Raw genomic sequence first — 14,984 nt, forward strand, 5'->3', positions numbered from 1 at the left:
AAAAACTGTTAAAAAATTAATTTAAACAAGAAACAAAAAAAAGGATGAATACCAAGAACTGAGAAAAAAAATAATGAAACTTCCTTCTTAAGTTTGAAAAAAAAAAAATGATGTTTTTTTTTTCTTGCTCTATTATAGTTAATTGTTTTAAGAGACAAAAATATTACAGCAACAGATAAAAGCTAAAAATAAAATGAAAAATTTTTTTTTTTAATAATTACAGGTATACAATAAAAGCAGGTACTTTATCTTGAAGAAAAAAAGGAAATTAAACCAAAGTGAAAAAATTTCAATTACCAATATATGACGTGACCCCGATGAAGGTCACGTTGCTTCACGTGGCTGCTATACTGCAAATTTGTAAGGGGCTTATTATATTGTGCTAATGTAGACGGGGATTGGAATCACAAAAGATCTTATAAGTCAATTTCAGAATGGTTCCTGGGAACCTTGGTCCCACATGGGAAAAAAAAACTACACAAGACTCTTAATATAAGAGTTTGTTAGATTTTGGGAGGTCTATGGTTCTCGGTACACAAAGCAAAGAAAAAACTATATAAGACTGCTGATATAAGAGTCTGTCACCGGCTTCGATCAATTAATTTTTAATATCCTCTTTACTAAAATCGTTGCATTTTAATATTGGCATTAAGCATTCAATTTTATTTGATTATTTCAAAAAAGTTTACAAAGAAATTCTAAAATTGATCCCCATAAATGCTATGATATTACTCTGTCGTGATTGATCTCTGTCGCTGCTCGATCGTAGTTTTGCATAGTATTTTTACATTAAACATAATTTAATTTAAGAACTAGGAATAATTTTAAGTATAATGTAAGAATCTAGGAATAGAATATCTATGACATTAAAATATAATATTGAATTTTTAAAAGTTAAATTGGAAAAACTCGATAAAAATTGTTCGAATACAAAAAAAAATTAAATATTCGCCAAAAAATTCACAAATACCGTGTATATTTGAATTCTATTATTGGTTTCCTGTTGTGGCACTAAGGCATGAACTCTATTATTTTTAATGCTCACGAAATACGCACTATTCTTCAAAAATTCTCTTTCTTTGAAATAAATTCTCTTTTTAATTATGCTCTCTAAAACATCAACAATGCTCTTTACGTACATTATGTGATTACCGTTTAGTTTTGAATTAAGAATTAAGTCTTACATTAATTTTCGGCTCGAAATAGAAAAATAATTTATAACAAAACTTTTTACTAATATTTTTCATATAAATTTCTACAATAGTCACTGCTAATTGAATTCATAATGTTCATATTTTGTGCTTCAATAACATTTTTTAGCTACAAACAATAAATTTTTCAAATATCCTTTTCTTTACATTAAATTGATTGTTATTAATTTCTGTTATCACATAATTAATACATAAATCATTTTTTACATGAATTATTTTGTATATACGATTAGTGATTTTTTTAATACAACATCTACTTATACATAGGTAAATTAATAATAAGTGCATGTCATATGATGTATATATGTATGCGTATAAAATTATATATAAAAAAATTGCAACACTTAAAAATATGAAAATTTCTAAAAACAATAGAATTTTACAAGTTCCTATATAATACAAAAGGAATTTTATAATAACAAAAAAAAAAAAAAAGGATAACAAAAAAATTCAAATATTTTATTGAATTTACTATGAGAACAAAAGTGTTTTGTTTATTTTTGATTTTTGAAAAATTGATTGTTATATACAAAGCTTGTTTTACAAAAATTAATATTTCATCAGGTCACAAAAACAAGAAACCGAAAAAAAAAACAAAAGGAGAAAATAAAAATATTTTTACCCTAATATGGAATTCTTCAATATTTTTCACTAAATAAAATTCACATACAAAATTTCAAACCTATATAAATTCATTTAATGCCATAGCACAACAACTCTCTATTCCAATCCAACTCATTCCTAGTTTACTCTCAAAATTAACAATATTATACAACTTAATTCTTTTATACTCTCAATACTCAATTCTTTTGTTTTTTCTTTTATATTTTGAATTTAAGCCCTTTTCTCCTTTCCATTTCTACTATACCCAATGACTTTTGTGTATGTAAAAGCAAATGTGTACCTATATACATAGTACGAGTATAATAAATTCGTATCAAAACAGTTTGATTTGTAAAGTAGCATTTTTCTCTTGAATCAGTTCGTTCAAATACTTTTATTAATACACCAATATTATGTAAAATTATTGCATACATCTAGGATGAGTAAAAAAAAAACATAACAAAGAAGCATTAATATAACGCTCAAATTCGACGGTTAATTCAGGGCTTAGGCAAACATGCAATTTTTAGTTTTGCAAATGTTTGATTGCTTTTGCAACAAGTCTTGCAAATGTTTGATTGATGTGCAATTAAGCAATCAAACAGTTTGTGATTATTTACAATTTTTGTAATAGTTTTGTAAATTTTGTAAAGATTGCAATTTTTAGTTAATAGTTTAATTGCTTATATGTGGGCCCAACAATTTTACAAACAAGCAATAAATGCAAACCGCAAAATTGTATATTTTTTTTGTCTTGAAAAAAATTTTGAAAAATTTTTTGAATTCCGGGGGGAATATAAGGCGCCGAGAATTTAAAAAATTCCAAAAATTTTGGGAGCAAAAGGAGAAATGTGTATAAAGATTATATTTGTATATAATAATTAATTTTTGTAATTAGATGCGTGAAAGAAACTGGCATACCGAATCTAATAAGAACTTTTCTTTCTATTTCAATTGGAAACGTACTTAAAAATTGTTATAAAAATATTTTTATAGTTTGATCACCTAACGTAAAACTAATAAATTCTTTTTTGTTTTTTTCTTTTATTATTTTTGTATTTTTGGCAATATAATAATTAATGATTTATAAAATTTTCATAGCTTTGCTAACAATGTTTCACTTTTACTCAAAAAAAAAAAGTGTTTTCTTTTTTTGTTTTTATGTCGGAATAATAGAAATTGTGTTTTTTTCTTTGTGTATTGTTTGTATAACAAAAGACTGGAATAAAGAAGCAAACTAGGGGGTAGAGAGTGTGAGAGAGGAAGCGGTGCACTTTTTGAAAAAAGGAAATTTAAAGTCTCTCAAAGTCCTTACCTCATATATTTTTATATTTTGTTACATTTAATTTAATATGCATGTATGCATGCAATATTTTAAGGTGTAATTTGGTATAATCATAAATGTTTGTATGAGTATTGTATGTAAAAAATAATATAATACCAAAGTCAAAATTAATAAAATATCCTAGTTTATTTTTTTTTTGTAAGAATTATGAATGTTTATGGTTTTATATAACCAGGCTTTTAATTTAAAAAATTCAAATTCTAAATTTGATTTTCCATTTTTAATAATCGGAAAATTTTGTTGAATGAAATGGTTTGGTTTGTATTCGTACAGTTTTTCAGTCATTGGTAGTAATTTCCGTAGGATTTTCTTTAGTACGTTCGTTTTCTGTTTTCTGTTAGTGTCACATCTATAAATAAAAGGGAACCTGACAACTATTTAGAAATGGTAGCATGGGCATGAAAATTCTGCGTATTTTCAATAATATAATTTCATTCTAACACTAAATGTGTAGTAACTTTGAAAATTGAGGACCACGCAAATTGTCTAAAAAGCATTTTTGAAAATGCAACAATATTTTAACAGTATTTTCTGTTTAAACTACATATTTGAAAGCTAAGATTTTAAATAATTCAGTGGATAATTTTAATTTTACTATTAAAAGTTTTGATTTTTGAAAAATTGATTGTTATACAAAGCTTGTTTTACAAAAATCATTACGCAAATTTAAAAATGTCGAAAAATCAGAAAGTATTATTGTGGTAAGTCATGTATTAAAAATATATGACTGTGACGGTATGCATTTCAAAAATTGAATAAACTATCTTTATTTTAAGGAGCAGCTCTGAAGTTTTTGCAAAATTTAATTTTTTTTTTTTATAACTAGAATTTCTTAACTACTAAATGTGAATTGCAAGCGCAAACTGCATTTTCGAAATTAAAATATACAAATCAATTAAATAAAACATTTACAATTTATACACTCACACCAATACCTAGGTATTTTATGATATTTTCATTTTGCATACTTCAGGGCGTATAATCAGAATTTGATAACTTTTTATATTAAAATGCCATAATTGTTTGTAAAATTTTTAATATTAATGAATTGTTCTTGAAAAATTTTAGAACATTTCCTATAATATTGAGAAATTACCTAACTTTGAATCAATTAGAACAACTATGTACAATGTCATTTTTTTTGTATATCAAATTCTTTCTGTTACTATGCTAGGGAATATATATTATTTCTGTTATACATTATAATAAAGAATAAATTTTTCATATAAAAATTTAAAAAAAAAAAAAGAAATTTAAACTGCTATATAAAATCACTTGCATAGTATTAAACATTCTCTTTCTAACCATGGAAAATACTCGACATTATTTTAGTACATTTTATTATATTACCTATATATTAGCATCCGAATTACAAAAAAGAAAAAAAAACAAGGAGCACACTGCAAGAAACAAAAAAGTGATATATAAAGGTAACTTTAATATACCTGTAATAGTATAATATCATGTAACTATAGTAAACAGTAACAGTAACAGTAACACACCATCATCAACTATTATATTATATTGTGTATTGTATATAATAAGGTTTTTTGATGTAATAAATTTCAAACAAAATTTAATTAAAATTTTCGTTTATGCAATATTCAATTCTCTTCCTTAAAAAAACTTCACCCGAAATTATTGCAACCATAGTGTAACTTTAATATAATAATGATCTTAGATGCCTGATACCCAAATATATATACAATGTATACCTTTATATATTTATTTATTTGTAGTTGTGCATATTTATAGTGTTATTATTATATTATTATATAATATAAAAGTTATAAATAAAATTATTTTATATGACAAATTCTACACGTACATAAATTTATTAATGTAAGAAATAAAGGTGATCCTTAAACTGTTATACTAAGAAAATTTTAATTTTCTACGAGTACACAAATGATATAAAATTGCATACTTTTAGGTCAGGTAAAACCTATACATAAATTTAGGTAAACCTATACTGAAACAGAAAATGCTTGTATATAATATGAATTGTAGCATAAATTTTGGAATAAATTTTTCAAAAACAGAAACAGTTCTTCTTTTAAGTTGGAAACACTAAATGCTATGTATCGATGAATTGGCAATAATTTTTTAGCCAAAGATAAATGATACAGACCCAACCATTATAATCAATATTTGATTTCAAGAACGAGCGGCAAGTCAAGACATCACTTTATTGTGTGACTGTCATAAAGTAATGTCATGGTGAAATTCATCTCATAATTTTATATTTAGCAAGAAATTGTGATTTAATTCAACTTGATTATTTTTTACATGGTTATTTATAAAATAGTGACTGTATACAAATAAGTGAGAAAGTATTTCCGATTTGCAAGCTCTGCATTCAATAACGAGAAAAAACTAATGCTGGATCTACCATATATAAGTAAGTATTTCGCTAAAAAGTAGGGCTGCCATGGAAAGCTTAACAAAAATAAGTAAATTTTAAAAGATAAAAATTTTTTCCATATTACACGTTTTCCAAAACTTTTTTTTCTTTCTACTTATAGCGAAATTAATTTGATAACATGTACCTACATACAAAAATTGCAAAACAAAATGTTAAAAGTTTAATTCGAGACTTTAATTTTATCACTAATCTTCAATTTAGTATACGATAGAGTTAAAAAAAAAAGTTTACACACCACAATTTTTAGTGGTTTATTGCATATTATTTATTGCTTTGAAAGCGGAAGGGAAGTGGTCCTTTTTAAAAATCGCGTGAGGCACCGAACAAAACTGAACCGGGCCTGGATACTGAACGCTGTAATCAAAATATGTTACCCATAATATTACATAAAATGACCAAAAATTTGATTAATTGAATTTGTTTGAATAAGCGCAGCCAGTTTTAGGGCATCCAAGTGATATTCAGTTCCACATACAATAAATTGTGATACATTTAATTAAAGATATTTTCCCCGTAAACTTAATAAGGCAATTGTGTTCCTTAAATTCACAACTTCAATATTTTTAATATACAATTAAAGTTTTAAAACCTATTTAAAATTTATTTTAAAAAATTTCCATTTGCATATATTAAATATCGTTGTTGTTTAAAGGTATCCTTTAAAATCCTTTTTTTTTTTGCATAGTAAAAAACAATATAAATATATTATATGAATGCATTTATTTATACATTTTTATTATACTTTAATATTTATGTTGGAAAATATGCATTCATAAACTAATTTCAATTCTTATATAAAATATTGCATGTATAAATAAGATTAAAACATATAACTATATCTATCTATTTACATTTACCATATTATATATGCACATACTCTTGTGTATTATGTGTAGATAAAATTCCAATACAAAGAAGAAAAAATGAAAAGCTGACTAAAGATACAATGTCTTTTGTTTCTCTTCTAGGTAATTGAAAATTTTTTATTGAGGTGCTTGGTTAAATTAATTATTAATACAATTAAGGAAGAAAAACTTTTCGTCTATAGTTTTTCCTCTGATTTTTGTTTTTCTTCTTCTCTTTTTTTTTATAATTTTTCTTCTTTCAATATTCAATATACATAATATAATTTTTAATATTTTTATACCCGTACGATATACTAAATTTGCCTTACCGTTTGTAACGCTAAGAAATAATGCTCAGAGATATAGACTTAAGTGTATTTTTTTGATCGGCGTCGAATTCTGAGTTGATTTAGCTTTGTCTGTCCGTTCGTCCGTCCGATAACTCAAAAACTAATTGAGCTAAGTTCACCAAATTTTCACAAATGATTTATTGTAATAAGTGCCAGAACCCTATTTAAATTGGATATGATTGGAGTACTGGTTCGGGTAGCTGCCATACAACTTCAAAATTTATTTGACTATTAAAAAACCTGTGATATTATAATTTCACACAATCGAATATATTAGTCGGACCGATGTGTTTGATAAAATTCCTGCCATACAACTTCAATAGTAGTTTGGAACACAAAGTATTTTGAAAAACACATAGTACTGAAACTTTGCACAAATTAATATGGTAATAGGGCAACTTAAAGTCATAGTCTGTCCCAAAGTCAGTTATGGCATATTTATTCGAACATAGGATAACAAATTCGTACGGGTATCACACAGTAGACAAGGTCAACTCTTTTTTTTCTCGTTTTTGCTATCTTTGTTGTTATTTAAAATTTTATTTTTTAGTTCTTTTTTTTATAATATTTATAAAATTTTAATATCTAAAAAAACAAAACAATAAAGTTAAGCAATTATTTCAGTAGTCCAAGGTATTCTTACAATTTTTCTTTTTTAGTAAAAAATAAAAATTGTTTTTGTTTATTTTCAATAAAAATAAAATATAATAAACTTAAACAAATTGTGTGTGTATACATGTATGTATAGTGATTTCTTTAAAAAATAAATAAATAAAATAAAAATAAAGAAATCAATTATTGATAAATTGAAAAATTTAAAAAATAAAGGAGTAAATTAAATTTTAAAACAATCAACACAATTATTATAAATAAATTTTTACAAATTAGGATTTTTTTTAATAAAAATATAAGAATTTTTGCAATATTTAATAATTTTTGTAAAAATATAAAATTCATTTAATAAAAAAATAAAAAAAGTTCTTGGTTTTTAATTATAATTTTATTGAATTTATATGATTGTGAATGACCCTGTACAAATTTATACATAATCAGTGTTGTTAGTTTTGCTGCAATTGAACTTTTTTAGTTGAATTTACCGTACTAGTGCAAAGCAATTTTTTACTACTTTTTTGCATTTATACTAGAAAATGTCATTATTTATATTTGTTTATTAAAATGTCATTTGTATTGTTATGAAATTGTCATTTATATTGCTACTACAAAAACTATTTGTACTATAAAGAAATTAAATTTTGGAGCCATTTTATTAAAAAAGTTATCGCGACAGAAAAGTCAGACGTTGAAATGTCATATTATACTGAAAACTCGCTTCGAACCCAATGGTTTGCTAAGTCCAAACTATTATGCTGCTTTAATACTTTGTTTTGGTGTTAAATGCTACTAAAAAGCAAGTTGAAAATAACAAAACTGTTAACCTTAACAATATCATTAACACTACATTATTCGTAAATCGTATGGCGCTCGTCATCAAGCATCGCCGTATTCTTTCCTCAATTATTCGGAAATTATTAATCTTTAAATCGTTACCTATTCTATAGATAAGTTAGCAGCAATAGATTAATATATATTCTAAGACAAGAAGTAACGCACGCTTAACACCAAAAGTCCTGATCAATCTAATTTCAAAAAACAAATTTATTATTACTTATTAATCTATACTTACATACTTAATAATCAAATTTTATTATGAAAATTTTCAAATGTCAAAATATGTAATATCAAAATGTCAAAATATTTAATAATCAATTTTTATGCATAAATATGAATATTGAATTATGATGTAATTAGTCAGACGCCAACCACAATTTTACCGTGTTAACTATTTTACTAGAGTGCGTCAGTTTCGGTAGTTGTTATTGAGCGAAATCTCATTGAAAACAAAAATTTTACAGTGCTTCAAATAATCTTAAATAATAAATAATCTTATTTGGAAACAAAATTGATTTGGAACTGAAATTCGGTTTTCCTACGCACAAAAATAATTACAAATAATTACGGAGTCGTTCAATGTAGAGAATAATAATGATATATATGTATACTTGTTTTATTTGTAATTTATTGCTCTTTAAATAATAAGATTTTTGTAATTTAAATCCAAATTATAAAGACGAATTTTTTAAAATCTTATTCGAAATAAATTATTTTGGAAAGGCGCAAAAGATAGTTTAATATCTTAAATATCCTTATAAGCTTGAATTTTGATTAAAATGTTGATATCTTTTGCATAATTTAATTAAAGCTACTATAGTCAATCCATGAATTCTAATTTAAATTAATTAAAATCATTAAAATTTACTTTAGAATAAATACTGACCGTCAGCTATTATTAATAATTAAACGTAGAAAGACAGCATATTTAGGTCATATAATGCGTAACGAAAAATATTATATTCTGCAATTAATTCTGCAAGGTAAAAGAGAAGGCAAAAAAGGCGTGTTGGATGAAAACAATTGTCGTGCCTGCGAAACATCAGGCAATGGACTGGCCTACAAAAAATCAGGCAACTAGTACACACCGCAAAGAACAAGGAGAGCTTAGCAATATAATCGCAAACATCAAGTAGTGGATAAGCAGGCGAAGAAGAAGAATTAAAATTTAAAAAATAAATTTAACCAAATTTTCTACATTATAATTTTAATTACGGATAAGTTACCTTAACTTGTAAAAGCCCTTTACAATTAAAATTTACAAAAAACGAGAAAAAATAGAGTTGACCTTGTAAAAATATTATATTAATTTATAAAAAATTTCAATATGGTGTTTTTCAAAATACTGTGTGTGCCAAACTACTAATGAAGATGTATGGCAGCTACCAGAAAGAGCCAAGCAATTTTAACGAATTTTATCAGAAACATCGGCCCTACTAATATTTCAATTTTAATTTCAATTTTACAGCTTTTATAGTTTCTGAGATATAGCCAAATAAATTTTGATGATGTACGGCAGCCACACGAATCAGTACCCCGATCATGTCCAACTTAAAAAGAGTTCTGGCACATACAACAATAAATCATTTGTGAAAATTTGGTGAACTTAGCTCAATTAGTTTTTGAGTTATCGCTGGGACGGACGGACGGGCGGACGGGCACTTGAGTCTATATCTCGGAGCATTATTTCTTAGCGTTACAAATGGTAGGGCAAATTTAGTATACTCTTCGAACATACGTTCGTACGAGTATAAAAATTACAAATATTAAAAAGCAGAAAAATTTCTTTACAAACAACAAAATTATTAAAAATTCCAACAAAAACAAGAGAGCAAAAAAAAAAAACAAATAAATTTTAATTTCCTAAAAAGATGCAACTAAGGCAATTATTTTTGATGCAATTTTCAACATTCATTTCATTTATGCGTACACATTATTTGTACAAAAATATCCAATTTATACTCCTATATATATGCAATATTGTACTTACATACACTTAGGATATTTTCAAATGTAATATTCAAATTTAAAATTCTAAAATCTACATAAATATGTGCATATATTTTGGTATCATCTTATGTGCTTATCAAAAAATTTTCCCAATTCTTCCCATGATGTTTTACACAAAAAGTAAAAGAAAAGAATAACAAAAAAAACTCTTAATTTTTTAACCATATAGAAGTTCTACTGTATTTTTCCTATAAATTTTTTTGGTATTTTGTTTTTATTGTTTTTTTTTTTTTTGTATAAAAGAACTAGAAACACCGAAAAAGTATAATAGAAAAGAAAATAACTTTGGCACATCACCACTTTTCATTTTATCTTAAGTACCATTTAAGACTTATACTAAAAAATTACAACACACAAAAAAATAAACCATAATGTACTTTACTACATATTCATATTCATATATATAAATAATATTAGTTATTACATGTACAGGTATGTGCATATGTGCTTCTAATTTATATAGGGTGTTCAAGCTTTGCTGATTCTTCGGAAGAAAGGACATAGTCGAAGTTATAGAGCAGACACACATGAACAAGAATAGTAAAAAAATGTTTAACTTGGTTTTGTTTACTCAAATTATAAGGCCACAAAGTAGATCTTCATGGAAAACCAGATTTTTTCCATTTTCTCTACAACTGTGGGAGTATGGTAGGAATAGTCGACTCAATCAGGTAATTCTTAAAATCAGTTCCTATAGCGAATTTTTTACCTCACGAAATATTTAAGAATAAAAACTAAAAATTTCCTTCAAAAATTTTCTAAAGAAGCGATTTGACCCTAATTTTGAATGCATTGCAAATTTTAACCTCGGAATTACTTTGCCTAAAATGAAATTTCATTGGTCTTATAAACGAGTATCTCAGGTCAAATAATTTAGATGATACGTAAAGAAGGAAGGTCTTCCTTATATTGTTTAGTAGCTAAGTTTATATTCTATCATTTCTACTTTTTTAATAACATTAAATATCTGACACTGTGTATATATATCTGCAGTACAAATAGCATAATGCAAGTTAAAAACATATTATTGGGGTTTGCATATATATACATACATACATATGTGATATGTACAACTTTTTAAAAATCCTTAACCAACCAAAAATTTAATTTGAAGAAAGTTTATTTTTCTCTTTTTTATTTATTTTGTTGTTTTGTTTTTTAATGTGAAACTTAATCCAGACAAGAACACATTTTGGAAACGTCCGAATAAACTGTGTAATTAATTTTCCATTTCAAGAATCATTAATTGTTTTTGATAATAGCTATGGGATGGCGTACAAAATACTAATAACAAAAAACAAAAACAAATAAAAACGAGGAAAAATAGAGTTAAACATGTCAACTCTGTGATACCCGTACGAATTTGTTATCCTATGTGCGAGTAAATTTGCCATATATTTGCTGGTGCGAAATTTCAACACCTCGGCTTATAGTCCCCGAAATATAGTCAAATAAATTTGAAAGTTGTATGGTAGGTGCTCGAACCAGTACCCCGATCATAATCAATTTAAATAGGGTTCTGACATTTATTATAGTGTGAAAATGTAGTGATCTTAGCACAATTAGTTTTTCAGTTGTTGTTGGGACGGACGGACGGTTGAACAGATAGACAGTTAAAACTAAATCTACTCAGAATTCGACGCTGATCAAAAGCATATACTTGAGTCTATACTATTACAAACGGTAGGGCACATTTAGTATACACTTCGAACATACGTTCATACGGGTATAAGAAGCATAAACGACTCTTTGTAAATTATTTTACTTTTGTGGGAAGTGATTTAGAATGAGAAGGAAGAGAAACAAAAGACGGACTACTAGTAATAGTAAGTTGGTCTATGGTAAATTTTATATTTTACTTTTGAGTGTAGTGAGAACAGAGGCATATACAAATCTACATTAATTTGTAAAAACCGGAGAATATGAAAAGTGTAGATTTGGGATAAAAATGTTTAGGAAATTTTTTTTTTAAATAATAATTGGGGAAAGAAGAAATTAGATTTTTCTATTACATGTAGTCGAGTGCGGTTTTGAATTTTTAGATGAAAACTGAAAGGAAATTATGTAAGGTATACATAGGTTTTTCTTCTTATTCATATCTGTTTGCGTTTAAAACTTAAGAGAATTCCCACCATTTAATTGTAATACAAAAATATTTGTATGTAGGTACTCCCAACTCAGACAAATCTGAGAAGAAGGAAAAAATTTGTTATAAGTTTTACTTTAAATTTTGTGGAATATTAACCTTTATGAATTGGTTTAGATGCTGATGAGATGATGGTAATAACAAAATAAATATTCAAATATTATTCTACTGAATACATAATACTATGTATGTGTGTACTTGTATATTAAATGTTCAATAGAATATGAGTAGAATACATACAGCACTGTATGGCATCCGTATACTACACAAAATAAAGCACTCAAACATACATAAACATGTAACAGGCAACTAATTAACTTTCACATAGCAAGAATATAAGTATATCGTATGTGATTTCTGTACAATGATGCCCTATAAATGAACGTGTGTATATTCATAAACATTGAAGTCGTGCATAGAATTTGAAATGAAATTAGAAAATTTTTTTCTTTAAAATTTATGAAATTACTTTTGTTTTTCATTTAAATTAAACTTAAATGCTGAAATTTATATGTTAATATACTTACATATATTTACGGATTTATGTATAGACATAATAGACTACTGCAATTTTTTATTCTATCCGCCATTCTATTTCTCCAATATGACTTTCGAAAAGCATGAAAGACCATGAAGACTTGAAAGCTAGTTATTTAAATCAATTTATTAAAGTAAAGGCAAAAATATTAATTGTCTGAGGAACACAGAATAATGTTCTAGTTGATTAGAGTTCTAGTGCTGTCGCTAAGAATATCTGATCTCGTCTACCACTTTACTTATATGTGTTACGCACATATTTCGACACATATATGTGATATTAAACTGTATTAAAAATATTTTTGAATATTTGAAAAAAATTATATTTAAAAACTTTAAACACATTTTCTGGCTAAACCAGAAATGATGTAGCTATTCTAAGTTAAATAAAGTTGGGTCAAACCAATGGTTTGTATTGTTGCACTTTTCTCTTCAACAAGTGAAAATACTGCTTTTAAATACAGTCCATTTATACTTACCACACCATTAAAATTGTTTTACTGCAATAAATAGTTCAAAAATGGCATTTTTAGAGTTTTCTGCTGGTATAACTTCTAGAGGGGGCAAGTAGGTAAAAATTTTCTTCTACGGAAATAAGTTTCTAGTAAAGATCTATTTGCATATTAAATTTCAGCTTTCTACCTTCAAAGGTGTAGAAGTTTTGTAAACATATCTGCGGACGGACGGACGGATAGACGTATAGAGTGAAACTAATAAACCCTTTTTTCAAACAATTTTTGGAAAAGTTCTAAAAAGTTCTGATATTTGCTATCAATCTGCAAAACTTCCATTCATTGTCGTATAATGTAAGCATCTTTTCGCAGTATTCTTTTTCAAAAACCTCTACGGATACCTTGTTTCCCTATGGACTATATCACAAATATGTCTTAAAGGTGCTAATATTTACAATTAGCTTGCTGGCCAAACTATAGTACATGTATTTTCCCGCCTTCCATCGAATACTAAATATTCAGCCCTTCCGGCAGTTAGTGTTGCATTTAAATTTATCCTCAAATCCTGTTGATATTCCTATATTTTTATTGTTTCTTTTAAGAAAATGTTTTTTTTGGAATTTATTTCCATTGCGGATGATAATTTTTATTAAGATTAAATAAAATTGGTTTTTACTGTATGTTCCTTATTATATACATTTACATATCAATAAAACAAAGAAGAAACAAAAAAAAAAACTAAATAATTTTTAGTAATATGAAAATTCATGAAAATTCTTCAGTGATAGTTGATTATAATTAGAAAATATTTAAGATTTCTTGTGTTTATCTATATGTTTCTGGGGGAAGTCAATTTTAAAATTCATTATAGGATACAAAAAATATACAAAATATCTAACAGGATACATGAAATATGTGTTTGTATATGCAAGTATGTAAAAAAAAAATTTATAAAATTCTCAGAATGAGTTTACAAAATTTTTAAATACATACACATATTCTCTGTATATCAGGGTAAACATATACAATAACATACGTTTATAATGTACTAGATTTTCGAAGAAAATAAAACTTAAAAACGAAATTAAAATTTTTGAATTTTCTTGTAAATTTTTAATTAAAAGGAATTTTAATTGAAATTAAAATTTATGTAAAAAGTTCTTATATATTTCGTCCTTTTTTTTCACTTCAAAATAATCTCCTATATTTTTTAATTTATTATTATAAATATTTATTTTCTATATGTGTAATTAAGAAAATTTTTATTCTTTATACAAAATAAAAACCTAATAATTATTAATAAAATTTTTTATGGTATATATTGCGTAATAATTATTGGAACATGCCTTAAAAATATTTTCAAAAAAAAATTTTATAAATTTTCATATTATTTATTAATATTATATAAATTTTAATATTAAGGATATTTTATTCAGTAATGTGGAAAAATTTTTATTACCGAAAACGAACTGGTGGTAAATCACATATTTTAAAAAATTTCAAATTCAAATTTATTGATTCAAATTTATTTTTTAAAAAAAGCACTCATATTCAATTTTAGTAATTGTTCCGCTATAAAAAACAACACTATTACTAAATATATACTGATAA

This window comes from Condylostylus longicornis, unplaced genomic scaffold (genome assembly GCF_029603195.1).
Source record: "Condylostylus longicornis isolate FDR11 unplaced genomic scaffold, ASM2960319v2 ptg000034l, whole genome shotgun sequence".
In the NCBI taxonomy this organism is placed as follows: Eukaryota; Metazoa; Arthropoda; class Insecta; order Diptera; family Dolichopodidae; genus Condylostylus; species Condylostylus longicornis.